This window comes from Rhagoletis zephyria, unplaced genomic scaffold (assembly GCF_001687245.7).
Source record: "Rhagoletis zephyria isolate East Lansing unplaced genomic scaffold, Rhagoletis_zephyria_1.1 Rzeph_scaffold_00660, whole genome shotgun sequence".
Taxonomy (NCBI): Eukaryota; Metazoa; Arthropoda; class Insecta; order Diptera; family Tephritidae; genus Rhagoletis; species Rhagoletis zephyria.
Window position 1 is genome coordinate 109,586 of NW_016157744.1, and position 23,210 is coordinate 132,795.

Below are 23,210 nucleotides of genomic sequence, written 5' to 3' on the forward strand. Positions count from 1 at the left end.
ATGAAGATGAAGATGAAGATGAAGATGAAGATGAAGATGAAGATGAAGAACAACTGAAGAATGTGCGATGTTATATTGTGGTGTGTTATGCTACATATGTTATGTTATTTAATCTTATGTTATGGTATGTTATGTTATGCTAAGTACTAAGCTAAACTCCCCTCCACTTAACCGATTCCAACTAATGTTATTTCAGCTCAACTCAACTCACATAAACTATCCTTAATTTTAGCGGTTGAATTTCAACCGCTGGGCGAACACTAGTGAACGTAAATATACTCGTGTTGTTTTCTTACAGGTTATAATCATATATGCCATTAATCACTATAATCAAGACACAAATACACAGGATTTTTTTACGATGCACATTAGATGTATACATTTATTTATTAAGCAGGGATCACACGATTTGTACATTTGTACACAAAATTTAGATTTGTCCACATTTGCGCCTTTGGATAGCGATGTACAAATGATTTGTCTTGCGATCATTTGGCTGCCAAAGATCCAAATGATTTGGCACACATTTGCGCACAGCAGTAAAGTGACAAATATTGTCCACATTCATTCACACGATTTAAACATTTGGTCATAAATACTTAAACAGCTGATCCGGTGTCAACCATACTTTTGCATTTATGATTTCGTGAGATTTGAAGTAAAATAAACAAAAATAATATATACGAACAGGTACTCAGAATTTTGAATACACCCTCAAAATCTGGGCTAGAAAAAGTGCAGAACATATTGGTCAAAGTCGAATGTCTCAGCCAAACCGTAATTGATTTTCAAAAGTTATAGCTAATTAAAAACAAAAGTGCTTACGGCTTCTTTCTTATATATGTATGTACATTAAAGTGGCCCTTATTTTTGAAAATCGGAAATTTGCGGGTGCTACCCCTTGAAATGGTTACCTTTATTGAAAAAGTAATTCCCTTAAAATTTTGGCTCAATTAATCAAGTCTAACCCGTGCCACAAACGGGTCGAAGTTGAGATAACGACAGTATCACTTTGCGTCAGTGCTGCCTTTGGCTAGCCACCTTATTAGCGGCCTTTGCACGGTTAGACTGCGTTTATACACGAAAACTTTTGTCGCCTCGATTTTTCACATTCCCTTTTGGTGTTGCTCGTTTCATTTACACACGGCGATTTGTGTGTATGCAATTGTTGTTGTCAGCTGTGAACAGCGGTTCAATTTACACAGACGAACGAGAGCACAAAGCGTGTTGCCCGAGCACGAGCAACTCGATGCCCCTCTCCTTTCCTCGTCGCGCTCCCTCCTACAAACGTCGAGTTGCGGCAACAAAAATCGCCGTGTGTAAATGAGCACTTACCATTGTATAAAACATATCATGATGCAAAACAAAATTATTTCTGTTCACCCCATCATTCATAAATAAGTGGACAACTAGTTTTTAAGCAAAAAACAAAACCGACTTCAATTCTCATATACAAATTTAAGATTATCGTTAATTTCTTCATGATCCAGTGATTGGATTTAAACCAAATTAGTACGGGACCACCTGTGGTAAAAAAAAAGAATTATAGAAATCGGTTAACGTGGTCCAAAGTTATGCGGTAAAATACGTTAAAAAAAAAAAATATTCCGACGGATTGATAATTGATAGCCTTCGACTTTTTGTGAAGTCGGTTAAAAATAAGTTTAATTTCGTTCCTTTAAAATATATATGTATATTTAGGACTTTTTACATGTACGAGTAATTAGATAATAACGCACAGATCCACCATACATGGTTCATTATTCCAACACGTTTGTGGCATAGGTTAATCTGGGTCAATTGAGTCTATATTAAATGATAAATATTTTCTCCTTATATGTAAAAATTTCAGGGGTAGCACCTCAAAAAACTAAAAAACCAAAATTTTAAATATACCTTTAATTTCATTTCATTTTATGCTAGAAATTTAGGTTTTGTACATTTATCAGTTTTGAATGACTATTTTTCATTAAATTTTAAAGATCGAACATGTCGTGAGAAAAGGATTTATAGGTATTTAATATGTTGTATAATAATCTATTGTCATACTTGGATTGTCGGGATTTTCATTGAGCAAATAAAAAAAAATTATATTCTTATTTGTTTTGAGTTTTGACGATTCCTTATTTCAACAATTACAAAATATATAGTACAACTAAACTGATAAATCTACAAAACTATATTTTCTGACAAAATATGACAAGTCGCGAACTTTAAATGATTTTTAAAAAACCTATAAAAATAGACAATAATATTTCTCATAAAAAGGAAGGAAATTAGGGGTTAGGGCCTTGAAATAAAAAAATAAATAAAAATTCGATGGGCACCCTATGTATGTATACTAGTAAACAAAATAGTCGGACAAGTCGTAGTTTAAAATGAAAAAATGTTAAAAATTAAAATTTTGCATATACTCTGTAAGATTCCTTTCAGTGATCGGACTTCTACCACATTGTTGAAGATCTGCCACTTTGTTGAGCACATCTACCACACAAGGTCTGAAATCTACCACATATTCGCGTTTTTGAGTAGTTTTATTTTTGCTCAACATAATTTTCTTAATTTTAAGAGCAAACATTGTCCAACACTAAACACTAACAACAGGCGGAATGGGAGGATAAAATAAACTGTAAAATAGTAAATTTTCTCAATATTCAATGTTTCGACATCAAACGTGGTTTTATTGTGTTAAATTGCCAAATATATGATCTATAAAAAGAATTAATAGCGAAAATGATAAAACCCGGCGATTTTTGTGAAAGGATTAGCAAATTTCAGTGCATCTCAAATTTCTAAAGCGTTGTTTACTTTTACTTGAGAATTGTCAAAATCGGCAAATCCCAAGTAGCATTTCTGGAACGAGCCACATTTGTTCGATACATCGTGATGTGATATAAAGAAAAACTGGTAGCACTCCGCAAGGTTGCAGAAATCTTTCAAAATATGTTCGAAACTGTCAAGGAAAAAAATTGGCAAAACTCAACGCAATTTTTATCAATTTCAATCTAGCATTTTATTATACTAAAATTAATTTTGTTTTAGATTCTAATTAAAATGTTTGCAATTTAGGTGAACCCTTGCAGATTTTTTTTAATTTTTGTAAAAAGTTTGATCCAAAACCTGAGATCTACCACATTTTTTTGAAATCTACCACTTTTTTTCCAGATTCCACCACACATTTTCTTTAAGTAAGATCACTGATTGCTTTGCTATTTCTTAATATAAATTATCAATTTAAACATGGTTGTAAGCAGCGAAATGTCTTACCTTGAATCACTTACATATATACATACGTATTTTTCACCGGGTAAACAGAAATAAAGTTACGAGCAAGTATACCTGTGCGTCACCCTTTGAAACACGCGGTTTTTGACCTTAAGCCCAGATTTTGAGGGTGTATTTAAAATTCTGAGTATGCAGATTTTACTGCTTGAAGAGACCTACAACAAGTGTGAACCTCGAAAAAACTATATAAATTTTCTTTTGTCAGACAGTGTAATTTAGATCGTCTTTAATAATCAGTATATCGTCGTTTAAAGTACAACACCGCGTAACAAAATGCTAAGCCGCCTATGTGAGGTTGCATAAATTATTATCTAGATAGTAAAGACACTCATATTTCAAAACGGTTCTCTTTTTACCTTCCTTTAATTAGCTCGGGATGTAACTATGTAATATTGATGCGCCTAAAAGATGTAGCGATTTCTATTCTCAAGTTACATACCTGATGACAGTACGAATGGCAATTATAATAAGGTTTTAGTTTTTTAAACTATAATTTTTTTATAAAGCAATCGCATTTCTGGATGGTATATTTCAGGACGAATGGATAAGGATTGAGCCAAGAGCTTGTGTGAGCAAATCCAATTTTTGGCAGCCAATGTCAGTTACGCGGTTTTGCAGAATGACGATACGCGGTTTTGTCATCAAGTGGCAAATCAGATATTTGGTCATTTGCGTAATTTTTATTTGGCAGCATTGCGATCCCACGATTTGGCCACCAGGGTTGTTTTTCATTTGCCACAAGAAGGCAAATATTTGGCTTTTCTGATAAATGACAAATGTAATTTAGCGTGCACATGATTTGTCTATGAATTTGACAAATTTTTAGCCACGATTGGTACGTGTGATCCCAGCTTTAAACAATAAATTATATAGCATAACATTTAACAAAAACTAAAAAACCACAGTTAACAGAAATTGCGATCTTCAGTAAGAAAAACTTAGCCTAATATAGCATCGACGACCCTGCATAGGATCTAGGACCCTGCATAGGATCATATGAAAATAGGAACTTGAATTTCTTTAAAAAATAAATTATTCACCCTTCTTATTTTTATATGCATATTTACCAAGCAAGTATGTATCTTAAAACTTATTTATTAGACTAACGTTATATAAACATATCGATATGTGTATGTACATAATTACTAGTATATACCAATGCATATACATATGCATGTAAATAGCGAAGAGACAATTTAGCATGATTTTTCTATATTTTTTTGTTTAAAAATGTTTCTTATTTTTTATGAAAGTGTAGTTCGTTATCTAACAAAAACCATGCAAGCCGAAATGCTAAAATGTCTCTTCCCTATTTACATACATCTTCGCCATCGTATGTACATACATACATACGTACATATATCGTCGTTTGAAGTACAAAACCGCGTATCAACCAAATGCAAAACCGCGAATCAAGATAATACAAAACCGCGTATGTAAGGTTACATAACTTATTTCCTAGGGAGTAAAAACACTCATATTTCAAAATGGTTCTCTCTTTTATAAAGCGGTTTTTTATTATCTTGATTCGCGGTTTTGCATTTTGTTGATACGCGGTTTTGTACTTTAAACGACGATATACGTATGTATAAACTGCAACTGCAAACTGCATATTATACTAAAATTGAATAAGCTAAAAACCATGTACGCTAAAAGTTTCTAAAGATTCTGCAAAAAAGTTAAAAGTTTTGATGACATTTTTTTGAAATAGGTTACATTTTCCTGAACTGTACACAAAGTTTTAAACTTTGACCCATATAGTTTATGTTATAGAATCTACTAAATATATTTTTATAAAAAATTTACAAAAAAATGTATCTCGTAAAACAGTGTTAGGGCCGGTTACTCAATGTCTGGTTAACACTAATCTCCGGTTAAACATAGTTATCGACGTTACCGACTCCCTGTTGTATGCCCGGAGTCGAAGACGTCGATAACGATGTTTAACCGCAGATTAGTGTTAACCGGACATTGAGTAACCGGCCCTTAATATTGTAAAAAATAAGTGTGCTACTTAGGTGAGCGCCACTGTATATGTGCATATGTATGTACACTCGTGACCCAAAAGTGTGCTACACTTTGGGCATATTTTGACTACTTTTACTTTGTTTATTTCATGTTCATTAATTTTTTTTATGTACTTATAGCTCATTGTCCAACAAATGCCATATAAATCCAAATTTAACTCTTTGTTCAAAATTCAAAAAACTCAACAAAGTCTCATCAAAATTTCACCGTTTTTCAGTCTTTTTAGAAAATGTTTTAGTATGCATTTTGTTAGCCCATTCAATTTAATTTATTAAACTAAAATTGCATTGGCTATAAAACTGCATACTCAAACATTTTATAAAAAGACTGAAAATGGTGAAATTTTGATGAGAATTTGTTGATTTTTTTTTTGAATTTTGAACAAAGTGTTAAATTTGGATTTATATAGTATTTGTTGGACAATGAGCTATACTTTTATAAACTTTTTTATACATATTTTTTATACTTTTCTTTGGGTCATGAGAGTGCATATGAATGCACATATCGATATGTTTATATAACGTTAGCATATAAAGGTAAGATTACATTACTTTTATTCTTAAATTCTATATCTAATTCAAGAAGTTCTAACTTCATTTCTACTTCTTTCAATTCCAGAGCGTGTTTTTTTTCGACCACTCATGTCTCTCGCTTGCTCTTCTGTTTTCATCCTCCCAAAAAATTTGTTGTGAATTGACCTTCTTTTCGCCTTTCCCTGGTAATTTTTCATTTTTCTTCTTTCGAAGAAGGGTTGGGTTCCATGAACTCCAAACAGTGGTTTCCTAAAAAGTGAAAAATTAACATTTTAGATAATGTATGCCCTTATAACATGACTCAGTTGCCTCTACTACAGTTTCCCCTTCATAGCCTTTCATTGATTCATCTAGAGTTTCAGTGGCTGCCAGGAAACCTTCCTCTGCAGGCAAACTTTCAAATGAAATAACTGAAAATATATAATAATAATAACCAGAATATAATAATAAAAATCAGAACAGAATCAATTACTTGTCTTTTGTATGGTGGAGAAAATAAAGGTTTTGTGTGATTTTAATTTTTCTCATTTATATATAATATACACAAATCCTCATTTCAAACTTTGTTAAAAGTATAAAAATTCTAAAATTTTTCACCGAAATTCTAAACTTTTTGTTCAGAACTTTTAGGAAAAATGTAAACTATGCAGCTGTATAGGACATGAAATTTTAGTATACTTTAAAATACATGGACAAGCTAACAACCGTAAAAATTTAATAATAATAATAAAAATACTAATTATTCAATTATCCTGTTCCCGTACTTCAGAAATTGCAGGTTTTACAGGAAAAGCTGTTTAGCCTTTAACAAACCTTATGTGAACGTAGCGTACGGGAACCACTGCCTGTAAAACTTGGAAATCCTGGTATATGGGAACGGCCTAAATTTGTTTTTGGCCGAGCTCCTCTTCCGATTTGTGGCGTGTGCGTTGTTGTTGTCTCATAAAGAGGAGGGACCTACAGTTTTACGCCGACTCCGAAGGCCGATTGTATTTTAAAATATACATTAAATACATACACAAAAGAAAAACTTCCGAAACTGGCCAAAATTTCACCAGCTTAATTAGTTCACTACAAGTTTATGTACATATATAAATCCACAAGAAATCTTACCACCGCTATCATAACCATTTGACAACCCAGTTGCCGGCTGACCCAATAGCGCCGCTATCCTCTCGGTGTTGGGGTCAGTACACTGCTTATACTGCCCACCACCCGTTCTGTAAATCTCCCATCTTTCCCCTGCCAAGCTCTTACTGGCCTTTCTTTTCATGTTGTCGTACTTTTGGCGCAGGTTTTTCGATCCTCTTCTTATGCCCATCTGAGCCTCAAAGGCGCTATCAATTTGCTCCCAAGCTTTTTTCTTAGCTTCCCAGGAAACATCATCAGTCAGCTTATTTTCGAGAATAGATGTATGCTGCTCAACCAGAGATAGCAGCAGTTTCTCTTCGGTGCTGGTGAAATTCGGTAGCCGATATTTTAAATGTTTTGCAGACTCCATTATTTTAATTAAATTTTCACTAAAAAATAGGAGTACAACAGCCGGTGCGAGATGCACGAAATTTAAAAATGTAAACGAAACTCAGCTGACTTGTAGGTTTTGACTTTTCACAATGCAAATTTTTTGAGTTTTTTACTAAAATATACACAACGATCAAACTAACCCGACGTCAGCTAATTAGAATTTGGTGCAAACGAATCTGTCAATCCAAGCTACCAGACGATTAACCAACCCCCGGTTGATGGTAATGTTAACCATACATTGAATAACCGGCCTCAAAAGAGCTTCGCCCGCGGGCAAGGCAGTGCCCATCGGTGTTCTACAGAAATGCAATATACATACATATGTACATACGGTGACTAGAATTCTGTGGACGAAAATCGAGACATTTGTAATGCATTGAACCCGAAAATACAATTTTGTTTTTTAGAATAAAACATCTTTTAATACAGTTTTATTTAAAGCAAAACAAAGAGAGAAAACTTGAAAAATTATCGCAGACTCGTCCATTATCTATATACCCTTGTGGTCAGCTGATTAAGTTAAGTTACATTTTGACCAGTTTTGGTTTTTTATTTTGTTAATCTAATGTTTATAGTTTTTTTTTATACAAGTCTAGCACATAACCTAGCCAGAACCTCATAAATCTACATTTCAATTGAAATCAAACCTCTTACAAAAATTCAACTAACTTTAATAATTACACCCAAAAATTTTAAACTTTTTGTTCAGGCTTTTTAGGTATGCAGTTTTGTACTCCATTAAATTTAAGTACGTAAAAGTGAAAATTTCAAGACGCTAGGAAATTGCGTTCATTTTTAATATTTTTTTCACTGACGATGCTTGGCATTTTCTTCTATATAAAAGACACCATCCTAACATAAAACGTGAGTGAATTTAACCCCTACTCGGCTTTTTATATTTTTTAATAACTAATCTTTATATATGGACCACACTAAAAGCTCCTTTTCATATAAAAATTCGTACGCGTCCTACCCGTGAAAAACGTTGTCCCACCCGTGACAGAGGAATTTCGGATTTTTTTGTATAATAAAGCCATCAGTTTTGTAGTTTTTGCTTTGTTTTATAAGACATCAAGTTCACACATAAAAGTGATATAAATTCGCAGAGTTTCCGTAAAATATATCTGCTCCAAAAAGCAGGTTCCTTTTTTTTTTGTCCCACCCATGGCAGAAGAAATAAATCAGATTTTTTCCATATACAAGTAAGCTGGAATATTTTTCGTATTTTGTAATAACTCATATAATAGTCAATTAGGTGTAGCTTTATCAAAATGTAGAATTGTTGATTCCCGTGCGGTGGAATCGCCTAAATGCTGATAAAAATTTTAACCATTTTAAACAGATTTTTTAGAATTGTTTTGAGTATGCCCATTCAATTCANTATACAAGTAAGCTGGAATATTTTTCGTATTTTGTAATAACTCATATAATAGTCAATTAGGTGTAGCTTTATCAAAATGTAGAATTGTTGATTCCCGTGCGGTGGAATCGCCTAAATGCTGATAAAAATTTTAACCATTTTAAACAGATTTTTTAGAATTGTTTTGAGTATGCCCATTCAATTCAAAGTGCAAGTTTGAAGTGGCTTGGACTTACCGTTGATTTTTGGCAATTTTTTTGTTCGCGCGTTTTCTTCCATACAAACTTTGTTCGAAAATTTTTTGATATGGAGAAAATGAGCAACACCTACAAAAAAAATACAAAACTGCATTCCCGGAATGTTTCTAAGAAATCTAATCACAATGATTAACCTTTGTCGAACTTAGCTAATTTTTGTACAACGTTTGAAATTTTGACTTGCATGATCTTTGTTAAATAACGAGCTACAATTTCAAAAAAAAAAATAGCGGTACCCCGGTGTGCTTCTCTACACCAAATATTGAAAAATCCTGGAGTTATTCTATATGAAATTTTTTATATATAATTTTTTTTACTATATTACAGCCATGTTTATACTTGCAGCCATGTTTATACTTGACTTAATTTATCCGAAGAAAAAATAAACAGCACATCATAGCAACAATTGTTTACTATGTATTTGTCAATGTTATTGTGGCTTGTTAACATTTTTTATTTTTAATATTTTTATTGAGCTTTGTACCACGATTTTTTATTAGGAAAAATTGAAAAAGCAACAAAGTCTAAGCGGTAGAAGTTATAGCACTATTTCGGAGATCACCACATCTCCTCATCAGACTTCTTTTTTCTAGACTTCAGCAGGGATCGAACCTGCGAATTCGATGTTCAAAGTCAGAAGCGTTAACCACTGAGCTATGTACATCCCGTAAACTCTTGTTGCTAATTCATTTTCCTTATTCAACCAACTACTATCAAGTGCAGCTGATTTGCCGCTATTCAAACTCGACAGCATGGTTGTTGTTGTCAATTCTATACATCCATTTGCTTATTTGCTTTTTTGTATAGTTTCAGGCATGCTCTTCCTAAACTATGTATTTGTCAATGTTATTGTGGCTTGAGTATAGTATTGCTGATACAGATTTTAAATATTGGGCAAATCGTCACATAAATAAGATTTTTAGTAATATCTCAACTACAGCGCCAACTGCCGGTTTAAAATGTGAAACTAAACCATCCATAGACCCACTCAAACACACACAAAAAAATTCGTAGAAATGCGGACACCGATTTAGGAGGATTTCACTTGCAAACACACCTACAGAAGAATTATAAATACATTCGAAGATAGCTAAAAGTCGGCACGTTTGTAGGCTCCTCACCCCCTTTCCAAATAGCCCCACTTTTCGCCATGAGTATGGGCTTGATTTGATGTACATACATATCTCCATACGAAGTTCCTGTACTTTACCATGAACACTTCCAGAGATATGTAGCATACAAATTTAGTTTGTATGGGAGGTGCCAAGCCCCTTTTCCAACAGTCCGAAATTTTCTTTAAAAGTATGCAATTGATTTCATATATCGCCATACGAAGTTCCAGTATTCTACCATTACCATTTCCAGAGATATGCAGTATGAAAAATTCAGTTTTTGTGGGAGGTGCCACGCCTCCTTTTCAAATAACCCCAATTTTTCTCTAAGAGTATGCAATTGATTTAATATACATACCCCAATGCCAAGTTCCAGTACTCTACCATTAACATTTCCAGAGATATGCAGAATGAAAAATTCGGTTTGTATGGGAGGTACCACGCCTCCTATATATATCGACATTTTTTAGCCTATAACCATCCTTGGGACGAGTGCGGCAGGTGTCCAAAATTTCAAAAACATTAGTGAAACCATTCTCGAGCTTTGCGAACACAAAAAAATGGCTTTCAAAATATATATTATCTACTTATAATTTAATGATGTTATATTTCATTTCTGCGCCCATTTTGTTATAGCACTATATTTTTAAGCGAGTTAAGGAATTTAGACCACTTAAAAATATGAAATTATAAAATATCATCTGCACGTCCCTTTAAGTTTACCCTAAAATGGTTCAAGCGATATCTAAATTTTTTACTCGAGTTATCGCTTAATCGATATCTCTTTTCATTCTGATCATTTATGTATACATTTGTCTATATCTATCACGATTCGTTTTGCCTTTCAACAATTCTTTACCAAGAAATACGTTTATGATAAAATTTTGGAAAATGGGCGTGGCACCGCCCACTTATGATCACATATATGTATCTCGGTAGCCGTTCTACCAATTTTTACCAAGCTCGGTATGGTTATTGTGCTTGCCACGTAAAAGCAAAAAGTTGAAAATAATTGAAATCGGACTAAAATTAGGGCCGCTTTTCATATAACGGTAAATTTCAGAAATGCTTGAAACTTCAATATTTCGAAATTTAAGGACGATATTTTACTCAAAATTGATACACCCCGGCTTGCCATGTAGCGGTAGCTTTCGGAAACAAATATGAAGATTATATATTTAATACTTGCGCCGGGTATTTAATGTTCGGCTCCGCCCGAACTTAGACTTTCTTACCTCTTATATTTTAGTTAGTATAGGTGGTGCCATACCCCCTTTTCCGAATTGGGCAAATTTCACATAAAGCACATGCATGATAGCCCGAATATGCCGCATAAATTTGGTTGAATTCGATGAAGCCGTTCTCAAGTCAGAAGGTAACACCAAAAACGTGCACTTATTTTTATATATAAGATAGAATTTAATCACAATTTGAAAGGTGTTTTAAGGCGCCGCAAAGCAAGCGAGTATTGGCTATTTATCTATACCTATTATTATTATATAAAGAGAAGTGCCATATCTTTATAAGAGGTGATCTCGCGAATGGAAGTACCAATTTTTTTGAAATTTTGGACACCTTTTGGTTATAGGCTGATAATAATTTCGATATATCAGGAGAGCGTGGCATCTCCCATACAAATCGATTTTTTCATACCGCATATCTCTGGAAGTATTTGCGGTAGAGTATGTGTATAATTCTTCGGCACGTGTGTTTGCGAGTGAACTCCTAATCGACAAAAAGGATTTTATTGAAACTTTTTTATGTGTTTAAGCGGGTCCCTGTATAGATTTGGCTCACAATTTAAAACGCCAGGTGGTGGTGGAGTCGAGTTATTACTAAAAATCGTATTTGTGATCCGATGTGCATCATAATCGAAATGCTAATGGTAGGGGAAATACTATTGCAAAAAAAAGGCCGCAAGGTGGCTCTGGAGTCGAGTTACTGCTAAAAATCGTCAAGTGAAGTCATTCGAAGACACCAGGGATCACAGTCAAATTACCACCGTTAAATCATCATAACCATTTCTGTGAACTAATGCTACTCCCCATTTTCAGATATAATGACGATTCACCATGGAACCGGATCATTGTTACAAGAGTGTGCAATTGCTGGGGTATGCCGATGACATCGACATCACCGGTAACAAAACCGCGAAGTCTGTTTTGCCTGGATAAGGAGCGAGGACGAAATATCTCCTGTCATCAAAAAGACAGTCAGCGCCTTCGCGCGTAGGCACCCACGTCACTATTGATAGTTATAATTTCGAGAAAGTAGAGAATTTCGTTTTCTTGGCAACCAGCATAAACACAGATAATAATGTCAGCATAGAAATCCAAAGCAGAATCACTCTTGCCAACAAGTGCTACTTTGGTATATGGCGCAGATGCATGGATAGTATTCGAGAGAAACATTTTGGGGAAGATTTACGGGCGTTTACGCGTTGGCGACGGCGAGTACCGCAGACTGTATGAGCTTCACGACGATATAGATATAGTGCAGCTAATTAAAATACAGCGGTTCCGCTGACTTTGCCATGTCGTTCAAATGGACTTCGATGCTCCAGCTCTGAAAGTATTCACCTCGAAACCTGCTGGTGGTAGCAGAGGAAGACGCAGGGCGCCACTGCGATAGAAAGACCAGGTGAAGAAGGAATTGGCTTCACTTGGCATTTTCTATTAGCGTCAGTTGGCACAAAATAGAAACGACTAGCGTGCTTTGTTGAACACGGCCGAAATCGCTCATGCAGTTACAGCGCCCAATAAAAAGAAGAAGAATGGAGAATATGCTTTTTGACGACCACAAAACCAAAAAAACATTGGACCAAATATTTCAATAAAAAAGAAATTGGGGCGGGATGAAGTTCGCCGGGTCTGATAGTATACATATAAAATGGAAAGAATCATTCAATTGGGAACCATTTTCTACCAGATTTCCAAATCGCATTGAATGATTGTTATTTTATGCAATGATATTTAAAAGGATCAGTGCAATTGTCTTCCGTTAGGTGGCACAGGGATTGAGAGGTCCCCTTATACATCCTATTTACGATCAAACTGGCTTCATCTTTAGAATAGCAGCATACAATTTGGTGTAACTTGGTAGCTAAGTCGTGTGATGCAAAAATATTGGGCTTTAGGTACCATCTTGACAAAAACTCGTGTAAAACCGCCGTTAGAGAAGGAAATATTATATTTTGTTTTACACCTTCAAGATACTTTCTTAAGTTGTACCGGTTCTGATGAGCAGAAACCTTCCTCTTTTAACTTTCCAAGAGGCTCTCAGACCAATATAATCGAAAAACGTATTTACAGTCCGGTTTGGTATATGTTTAATATATTAGTAAGTGAGGAACCATTACGCGTCTCATCTATACATACAAATCGGCGTTTAAAGTACAAAATCGCGTATCAACAAAATGCAAAACAGCGTATGTGAGGTTGTATAAATTATTTTCTAGAGAGTAGAAACACTCATATTTCAAAATGGTTCTCCTTTTACGCGGTTTTGCAGAACGACGATACGCGGTTTTGTACTTTAAACGGCGAAATACATATGTACATGGACGAAATTTTAGTAGTGGACTTCAAAATCGTCATTCACATAAAGGAGTAAATAATGGTAACAGCAAAATTCAAAAGTTTATGAAAAACAAAATATTGCGACGAATTGATAACCTTCTCCGTTTTGTGAAGTCGATTAAATAGATGTAAAATTTCGACAACGATACTACTTTTATTAAATACTAGTGACCCGCATGGGGTTAAAATGCCCAAAATTGAATTTCAAATGTTAGTCAAAGTTGTAAGCGAACCGAGTGCAATATTTCAACTAAATCCGTGTAGTCGTTTCTAAGAGAAGGGAGCAAAACTTCAGATTCGTATTCAGGGCACAAAAGCACACGGGTGTAGGGTATTCCTGTCAAAAGTACAGGCCATTTTATTTGTGAAGCTGTGTAATAGGAATCCGGAAAGCTCATTTATTTATTTTCGTACAAAAACAGTAATCGCATATTTAGTTCATATTTCAAATCCCTCGTCATCTCCGACATTCCACGATAAGTAATTGGATCAGTTTATGTGGCCAAAAGTTGTTTTTCGCACTTAAAAAAGTAAACTTTTTGCCAAACTTTAAACCAAACAACGGTGTTTTCTGTTTTTGTAAAAAACAAACGACAGCAGGTGGTCAAAGTCTTGTCTGTGAGTGACATATTGGAATCGATTTTGTGTTTGTTTTTTTTTAGCTATTTTCGAACAACCATATTTAAGTTAATAACGAATTATTCGCTTCCAATATTTTAGAGTAAAGAGGAAATAAACTAACTCAGGTATTTGCTTCAGGAGTTTGTTTTATTGCAGTCACTACAGATGTGTAATTTTAACTGAAACCTTGCAAAACTTCTTGGAAAACAATGCTGGAAGTGATAAAGTGATCAGTCTATTCTTTTTGGTTGAAAGTTTCTTGGACACACTCATAAATATCGTTAAATCTACGAGCTCTTGAAAAAGCCACGTATAGTTCTGCCCATGCGAAAAACTGTTCCAGTAGATAAAATTCTGCCTTTTGAAATGTCTGACCGTATGCTTTATTGTTTGTCATATTAAAGTTCACCTCTCCCGGGAATTGTTTTCTTACTAATTGGAAAGGCATGACTGGAAAACTAATTTATGGGCTGGTAAACAGTGTTGCCAGCATTTTTGTATATCGCATCCCCATATCGAGCCCCAGTTATCCCCAAAAAAACCCCATTTTTCTTCTAAATCCCCATTTAAATCCCTTTAATTACAGTTTTGAATACTTTTATATTACAAATTTTCACAGTTGTATATGTGTACATATATGAGATCATTTAGTTATTTACGTATAGCGGTTTCTTATTTTTTATGGTTTTTGGAGACTATTTAACAACATACCTTCGGCCCAAGGTTCCTATTCCCATTGTTGTCTGTAAGTTCGTCTATTTTTTTTTGTGCGCTTGTCACTTTGTAAAACTCTTTTCACACTAAGGAAATCAGAAATATATGCAGTCCATTCGGTAAATGCCAATCACAGCGATCCTTTTACAATTTGGTGTAATGAAGTGAGAGAAAATTGTGTGCCATTAAAACAAGCATTTTCCACGAATAATACTTTGACAAAGAAAATCTTTGTTTGAGAAATTTTTAAGGGCAGGCAGTAAACTATAGGTATTTTAATTTCAATGTGAATATTTTATACCAAACAACAATCCCCATCAAATCGCCACATCCCCAAACGAAAAACTCTATCCCCAAATGGTTTCAGAAATCCCCAAAATGGGGCGAAATCCCCACATCTGGCAACTCTGCTGGTAAATCCGACGGATTCAGGGAGTTTAAAAATTCTATAGAATATAATTTATCGTTGCTCACATATTTTTGAACAGAATCTGAACTGAGGTTACTTCTTTCTTCATGAAATAACAGATTTTAAATAAAATGCTCATTAATTTTTCTACAATAATCATTTTTTGCCATAAAATCGCTGCTGAATAAATTTCGGGAGTGTTGTTATCATTGATCTTCGTGACAATGAATACGGAAGTAATAATACTGTCGTAATTACATAAACATTTAATCGCCTCATTGGAGTATTCACCAATACCTAATTAGAGCGGCCATTCAGCAAAACCATGATCCTCATTTTCCCGTTTCACCTTTCGCCATAAAGGTGATCGTTTAACTGAACTTTCAACGACAGCCGTCCCACTGCCATATCTAGTGACAGATAACACTTGAGGGAAGACTCCTCCAAACAGAACGATTTTGCCTCCAAAAGGAAAATTATTATTCATTATGTCTCTAAAAAGTCGCTCGAGTACATTTAGTGCTTTTTTGTGAACCATCGAAATCTTATCCCAAATAATGATGTCTGTGTCACGGAGAATAATTATAGTTGGCAACGCTCTTCAAAATTATTTCTTCGAGGTATGAGTGCATTTAAATGCCTTTGATTCGCTGAACACAATGCAAATTTTTAGTCAATATCTATATATTTAGCCAATACAATTTTATGCAGGTGGCAACCCTATCAAACAGTTTTTCTTTTTTACCTCAACCGGTGAAACTGTCCTTCAAAGTGGTGTTTCAATTATTCTATCTCTTTCTTTAACAAATAACTAAATTTAAACAACGGGACTATTTTTCGCATATACGGGAGCTTCTTCTCTTCAAAACGAGATATCATTCATTAGATTTGATGAAATATTAAAGGAGATATCGTTTGGTAACAGAAAAATTTCTTTTAGAAATAAGTATTTAGATTAACAAAAAAATATGGAGGTAAACGTAAGTATATACTTTAAAGATCTATAACTGTTATTTCTAATAGATTTTTTTTTTTGAGTGAATCACAGGTGTCTTGAAAGGAAAAAAAGTTTTAACACGCTGCCAAAAAAAATCAGAGGTAGCCGGCAGAGCTGTGTAATGATTGAATCAGTCGAGTGTGCATTCTCATTTTATTCGTTTAAAAAATGTGATTGTTTGATTTTAAAAATTTAACAACAACTCTTGACATTGGTTACAAATTGTAAACGCAAAATATGAAATGTGTTATGCAATGGTTGAGATCCATTCACATAGAGAATGTGAATGCAAAAAAAAATCCAATCATGTATGATTGTACGTTTATGTGATTGCAATCTGTCATTATCATTCAGTACTAATACTATTTGTTGTATCAGGGTTGAGTTTCTCCTCAAACTTGAGGCATGAGTTCTGTTGTTGTGAAACAAATGGAGACACCTACATATTTAAGGCTGACTCCGAACGCCAAATGATTCTGTAAGAAAAGTTTTCAAAGCAGAAATGTACTCAAGGGTTTGCCATTGCGTGCCGAAGGACGACTGCTATTTTGGGTTATGATCTGACCAGGGATCTAACCAGTGTTGCCAGAACTTTTTGGGCCGACCGGCTAGATTGGCAAAAAAAAAGCGGCTAAAAACGGCTAAAATGTTTTAGTGAAATTTCACATAGACTCTGACAAAAAACGGCTAAAATGTTTTAGTGAAAATTTTGCTTTATTTAAATAAATCGCAAGAAACGAAAGACTAGTTAACACCATTAATTTATTTCGAGTGTATATTCCTCATCATCAAATGAATCACTATTTTATATATCACCTGAATTCATTAATTTTAAGAGATCGTCATCTACAGTAAAATTATGGCAGCATTTTTCTTCACGTTTTAAACCGTATCTAATATATAAAATAGCGTTTAACGTTTTAACGCACATTGGATTTCTTTGCTTAGTTTTTATTATATTCATTGAACTAAATACATCGCAAAAATATAGAAAAAAAGGACTTTTCTTAACAGCGGTCGTCCCTCGGCAGGCAATGGCAAACCTACGAGTGTATTTCTGCCATGAAAAACAGCTTCTCATAAAAATATAATCGCCGTTCGGAGTCGGCGTAAAACTGTAGGTCCCTCCGCTTTGTGTGACAACATCAAGGCGCACTCCACAAATCGGAGGAGAAGCTCGGCCAAACACTAACATATGTGTAAGCGTCAATCTATTATTATTATTAAATATTCGCTCTACTTCTGCATTACTTATAGGCAAAACAAGAAAACTAAAAACTAGGTTGCAAAGGTCAGCAAAAGGGTTTTCTCCTAGGGCATTTCGAAATTGATAAACTTCGGCCCAAAATTTTACAGTTGAGTCTAAATTACTCCAGGTATGTAACGTTAACCGTTGCCATTGCATCTCTATGGATGTTATTTCGTCGGCATTATATTTGTGTTTTTGTTGCTGTAGTTGAACAAATACTTTTGGTTTAATTACTCTTAATGCATTTCCAACCGAAAAAAGTCAATTTTTTTTAGTGTGGCAATATTTGTAGGGAGGCGTTGGCGTAATTCCTTTATTAAAGTGATAATAAAATAGCGACCATTTTCTCGAATTATTTTCTCGGCTTCGTGGTCAAAAGCGTTTGTGCTTACTTTTGTTTTTAAATACTCTTCAAAACTGTGATAAAACTGAGGAAATGGAGCAAGGTATGGTTCCAACGGGGAGCATATAGGATCAAATGTGTCCGCGCTAATAACCACTAGGGAGCATAGATGCGAAAGTAAAACATTGAGTTCATTAAAAATCTTCATTGGGTCTGCATTATTGCTTTCGAACAACTTGTTTACTTTTTGCACCTGAAAATTAGGCAAATAGTAAAATCGGCTAAAAACGGCTAACTTTTTTTTACAAACCGGCTAACAAATCGGCTGCCGGCTAGATCGAATTTTCTCCGGCTAGTTGCTATCAAAACCGGCTAAATCTAGCCGAAAAACGGCTAAAATGGCAACGCTGGATCTAACCATGGTCCTATGGAGTGGAAGTAGACATGTAATCACTCTGCTACGGCGGCCGCCGTAAGTACATGCTATACATATGTATGTATATATACATACTCGATATTTGTTCTCGAAATGCATGAAAACTATAGTACGCTTGCAAACAATTAACAACATTTTGTGATAAATAGTTTTACAAATACATTAGGACTTAAAATTTGCGTTTTAACAAAGTATTAATTAAATAAATTATTATTGAAAATTATTATTTTAATCAATAGATATAAAAATGTTTATATTTGGTAACTCTTAGACTTTTCTTTATTTGTAACAAATAACAGATGTAAGCAAATTAAAAAAATAATTGTAATTTTACAAATTTAAAGCAAACGGGCGTTCTTTACAAAAAAATATAGTTAGGGATCGAATTGCGCATATTTTTTTTTACAACACCTAGCGCCTCCAAGAAGTGTTAAACCACTTAATAGCTTAAAAAACGCTTTTACAACACCTAGCGCCTCCAAGAAGTGTTAAACCACTAAATATCTTAAAAAACGCTTTTAAAAATTCGAAACGAGGGTGAAGTGCAGTGTTCAATTGTGATCGAATCGCAGGCACGCAAATTTGTGCGTGTGTAATTAATGTTTTATATGAAGAACCACAGACCCCCACTTCCCACTGGTGGTTACATAATACCTGAATAGCCCCTTAATGACCTTTTGCTTGTTTTATGCACGCACGGCCAGCTAAGCAGGCATATCTGAATCGATTTTCGTCATCACTCTTAGCAATTTAATGTGCAATTTTATTGTTATCTGTTGCTAACAGACATTTTGGGAACTAAATCTGTGTACACAAGCGGGATTATTTCTGTGTTCATATGGAATAGTAGCTTATGTCGAAAGGCCGGCATTCCCTTAATTCTATGACATTATACGACATTTTATTATTTTTTATTTATTATATGTACATTCATAATTATTACATTTATTATACGACAAGGAATTTTTTGATGGAACTTAATAAGAATATTGACTTACTAGTATCGGAACGTTTATTTGCCAACATTTCTTCAACGGCTCGGTGCCAGTAAGTCATTCGCAATCATATGCTGCGAATGCCGCATTATACTAAAGCCAGCCTTTCGACATAAGCTACTATTCCATATGAACACAGATTTTTAACAGTTTCCAGTTTATGTAATATTAACCAAAACTGATTTAATTTTTTTTTATGTAAGTATTACGCGATTCCTGGAAGCGTCGAATACAAAAAAGTGATGTAACTGAGTTTATGTAATTTAAAATTGTATTGACGATTAACGATAATTATATTATGGCATGCGCCTTGATGTCATTACACAAAGGGGGCTATTAAAAACAGCTTTTTCTATGTTCCCCGAAACTGAGCTCGAACCCTCGCCCTGCGGAATGGTAGTGCGCACTTCTAACCACTACATCACAGCGATCGCTTAATTAATTTTAATCATTAATCGCGATTAACTATTTATTTCTTAATTCTTAATCATTCATCAGACTAACATTTTGCCAACAATTCTCGAATAAGATAGTCCCAAATTTTCACAAAAGAGAAAAGTGATTTTCTTCAAAACTTTTGAATGACGTTTTGACAGAACTTACTAATTCGGAATTTCTGCTATTACTTATAGGGTAGGCAATTCATAAAGTCTGGGTAATGACATACACATTTTTCTATTATATGACTTTTAGCGTTTAATTAATTTTTTGCACTTAAACTTGTATCTTGAACTTCTGTTTCCAAAAAGTGAGGATGTCAAAATTTCAATGGATATCGGATGTACGGTAATTTTCCAAAGAGATCTCTTAATAGATAAGTTTATGAAAATTATTCCGAACGAAAACTTATATTAGAGGTTTGAAGTTTATCCCACTGTAAGTATGAAATCTTCAGCTATGTGTTTCCATGATACAAAAAGGAGGTAGTTCCACTGTCACTTTTTCGTCGCCAAATCAACAACCTGACAATTAAGAAGATTGTGGCATTTCATGCTACCATACGCAATATCTAAAATCCTTCAAATTTTATTATTATCTTTTTGTTTGTTTAAAAACACTTTCTTCTTAGATTCGAAACTTGATCAAGCAAAACTGCCTTTGCTTTTGAAAGAGAGATGCACAATAAGCTCATAATTGTAGTTCTAATTTACATACTAACAATAAATTATTAATTTTTGTTTCACGCCAACTCCAATATTGAACAGTAAAATATATTTTAATTTTACCCAAATAAACAACGATTTAGTTCAATGGTCAAGCACATATAGGGTATAGGGTATAGAGTGGTAATGTTTTAAAATCTTAAAGTTTTTAAACGTAAAATAACGGTTAATACCTTTTAAGGCGTGTTTTTTACTTTTACTTTTCAATATAATAAAAGAGTGGATCTGCTTTTGACCGGCATCACCTTTATTTCTCAACTAAACTATACATTTTTCTTAACGACTAATTAAGCTTAAAACTAAAACTAAAGATAACGGTTGATGAAAGACAGCTCGACTTGGAGTGTGAATGAAGAGAGTAAGAATGATGAATTATAAACTAAGAGAATAATGAAAAGTAGATGGGAGAAGCAATAGGTGGGAGAAAGTGTGTTAATATATAACTCTTCCACCCCCAAGATATTTGCGCCTCCGCAAATGTTAACAATTAATAACTTAATTTTTCTATAAAATGTTGAAACATAGGAAACAATTTTTTGTTTATTACTAAATACTTATTTACAAATTATTATCATTATCATTATTATAATTTTTGTGTTTATTTTATATTCATTTTTTTTCTTCACATATTTCAACAAAATAATTTCTGTGTTTTGCCCTTTATATTTACGTTTCAATTGAGACTTGTAATATCTAGTTTTTCTTTTAATTGATGTATCAGTTATGTAATTGCCTTCTTTGTTGTAGTTACTAAGTTCTTTGTATTTTGGCGTACATTTAGTAATCTGTCTATTTTTAACAGTATTATCTAAATAACTGCATTCTTTGTTTCTATTTCTATTTTATTATTTATTTTACTAATTTTATTTTGCTCGTATTCTTTACTCAATTTTTCAATATATTCTTTACCAAATTTTTTTTTGAAAGAAATCGATTGGCCTCTTCTGTGTCGTTGTATGGATTGTGCAGTTATATAATGTAAATATTTTGAAAATTTTATCATCCAGGCTGAGAGATTTATCTGTTTTATCAACTTCCATGATTCGTGAATATTCGTTAAGTGTGCCATTCAACCTTTCAACATTAGAGTTGCCTGTTTTTAAGTAAAGTGTTGTTTTGTGAGTTTGTATGTTTTGTTCATTTAAAAAGAGCTCTACTGCGCTATGCAATACACAACTTTCATTGTCGAAAATAAGTTTATTCATTTTGCCTAAATACGAAATTCTCTTCTTTAATGCTTCTAAAATCGAAATCCATGTTCTGTCATTTAATTTGTGGTATGTCGCATATTTTGAAAATTTGTCAATTGTGGTCAGACACATACAATTTCTGGACGGATACCATATATAATGTGTTGGACTTTCACTTATTTGATAAGGAAATTTGATGGGATGTCTGTCATGTTTTACAATTTGACAAATTTTACAATTATACACTACCAACGTAATTAATTCAAATATCTTAGGGTAAAATATTTTGGATTTTAGCTCGAAAAATATTTCATTAATACCTCTATGATTATTTCGCGTATGTTAATTTTTAATAATTGTTAATACTTCGTTTTAAACTTATTATTTTTAAAATTATTAACGTAGATTTCCTGAAACCTTATAAATAAACCGTCATCTCCGCAAAAAATACACATAAAGCCTTTGTCAACTAATACTTTTTCCATTAACTTTTTTAGATCCGAGTTTTTTGTGATAATTATATAATTTTGACACTTACTATTTATTATCTTTGTAATAAAACGTTCTAGTCCATGTATCCATGTCGTCGTCATTATTATTAGCACTAATTTCATTCTTAAAAACAGCTAAATTTTCAGTTTTATTATTTCTTTGTAAGTACCTATTCAAAGCATCTGCGACCGTATTGTCCTTTCCTTTAATATACGTAATATCAAAGTCATACTCGTTTAATTGTATCTTCCATCTTTGTAACTTCATGTTTTGCTCCTTTATATTATAAAGCCATGTCAATGGTTTGTGATCCGTTTGTACAATAAACTTCCTACCATAAAGATATGTACGAAAATGCTTAATTGACCAGACAACTGCGAGTAATTCTTTTTCTATGGTGGAGTATCGAATTTAGTGATTAGATAATGTCCTATAAGCATAGCTAATGGGATGATTATCCTGTGACAAAACTGGGCCAATCGAAAATTGCGATGCGTCAGTTGTTAAAACAATTTTTTTTGTAAAACCCGGCGTTTAAGAACAGGGTCATTTGTTATTAATTGTTTTAACTTATCAAATGCGTTCAAATATTCTTTGTCTGTAATGTCGAGTTTAATATCTTGTTTTAAATGTGACACGACGGTTTCTGTTGTTTCGTCTCATTTACTTACTTCGTCATTTTCTTCAAATGTTCGCGCTAAACAGCATGTAAACGACCGCGCGCCTACTGCGTCGGGCTCTCGCGATCCCGTTTCCGCTACACCATATCGTCGGTCCCTACGAAGAGTAGCACATTTCACTATTCGCGTGGAAGACTAGCACATTTCACTATTAGCGTGGAAGACTAGCACATTTCATTATTCGCGTCGAAAAGTAGCACATTTCAGATTTTTGCGTGGAAGAGTAGCACATTTCGTTATTTGC

At 33.7% G+C, this 23,210-nt stretch overlaps 1 protein-coding gene and 1 long non-coding RNA gene across 2 annotated transcripts in view; both read right to left on the bottom strand.

The window, feature by feature from the left end:
- LOC108360942 (putative tyramine receptor 2) overlaps positions 1 to 23,210 on the bottom strand; it is a 138,575-nt gene that overhangs the window by 85,632 nt on the left and 29,733 nt on the right. The gene's annotated exons all lie outside the window — the stretch shown is intronic.
- The window catches only part of LOC108360943 (uncharacterized), a 4,996-nt gene continuing 3,706 nt past the window's right edge, over positions 21,921 to 23,210 (bottom strand). The window contains exon 4 of the long non-coding RNA XR_001847204.1: positions 21,921 to 21,933. This is a non-coding gene — a long non-coding RNA (uncharacterized LOC108360943). The remainder of the gene's footprint in view (positions 21,934 to 23,210) is intronic.